A 1,100-nucleotide genomic window follows, 5' to 3' on the forward strand; every position below is an offset into this window, starting at 1 on the left:
CTCAAGGCAGCACCCCCAATGGAGACGGGGCAGCCCCTCGTGAGTTCCAGATGTCCTGGTGATACTTGGGCACTGCCACAAATCTCCGTTTCTTCATGACCCAGGGAATGATGGGGGGCCAACCCAGCAGCCTCGGGTCCCGCTGGTCCTCCAGTGTCCAGCCCAGCAGTCGTGGGTCCTGCATGGTCTCTGGGGGCAGCCCCTCATGAGTTCTGTTTGTCCTAGTGATTCTTGGGCTTGGCCTGAAACTCAACTTCTTCATGACAGGGGCAGTCTATCAGCTGCAGGTCCCACAGGTCCTTCAGGGGACAACCCAATACCGCAGGTCCCACAGCTCCTCCGAGGACAGGCCCTCATGAGTTCTGGGTGTCCTGGTGAATCTTGGGCACAGCCATGGATCTCAGCTTCCTCATGACCCTGGGAATGTTGTGGGGGCCAGCCCAGCAGCCGTGGGTCCCGCAGGTCCTCCGGGGACAGCACCTTGTTGGCCCTGTGGCCCAGCAGGTACCTGTTCATGTGGCTCTTATCGGGCCACGTGGCCTCAATCCCAGTGGCCCAGTTGACCCCCATCACCTGGTGACAGGCGGAGGTCAGTCGGGGAAACTCCACCAAGAATTCCCCAAAAAAGTCCCCCATGTAGTAAAAGTTGCCCTGGGACCTGGGGATGTGGGTCTGGGACTGTGGCCAGTGCTCGTAGCTAAAGTCCTCAGGGGTTGCCCATTAGAACCCGGGGTGTGGGGTGCCAAAGAGGGGGGACAGGATCTCCATGCCCACATGGTCCCAGAACTTCATTCCCGCATCCATGTCCACGCACACCAGGTCTTCCACGTCACAGAGGAAGCGCTGCTTGAGGAAGCGGCTGATCATCGCTATGTGTCGCATGGACACATCCTGCCATTGCAGGACGCCGCGGACCTCGATGACCACCACCCTCCGGCCCTCCCAGAATGGCACATGGGGCACAGCAACCAGCTGGTCTTTGAAGACGTAGTATGTGACGCTGTGTCCACCATGAGGACCACCACACTCCGGCCTACCTGGAGGGGAACACAAGGCCCGGCAGCCGGCTGATTGGTTAAAACCTAGTAGGTGACCCCGTG

General features: G+C 59.9%; 1 pseudogene; it reads right to left on the bottom strand.

Annotated features, from left to right (window-relative positions):
- Positions 1 to 13: 13 nt before the first annotated feature.
- On the bottom strand, positions 14 to 1,037 carry LOC141372377 (histo-blood group ABO system transferase-like; annotated as a pseudogene).
- Positions 1,038 to 1,100: the final 63 nt, after the last annotated feature.

This window comes from Callorhinus ursinus, unplaced genomic scaffold (genome assembly GCF_003265705.2).
Source record: "Callorhinus ursinus isolate GAN/ISIS: 27379988/994484 unplaced genomic scaffold, GSC_fseal_2.0 scaffold13302, whole genome shotgun sequence".
Classification (NCBI taxonomy): Eukaryota; Metazoa; Chordata; class Mammalia; order Carnivora; family Otariidae; genus Callorhinus; species Callorhinus ursinus.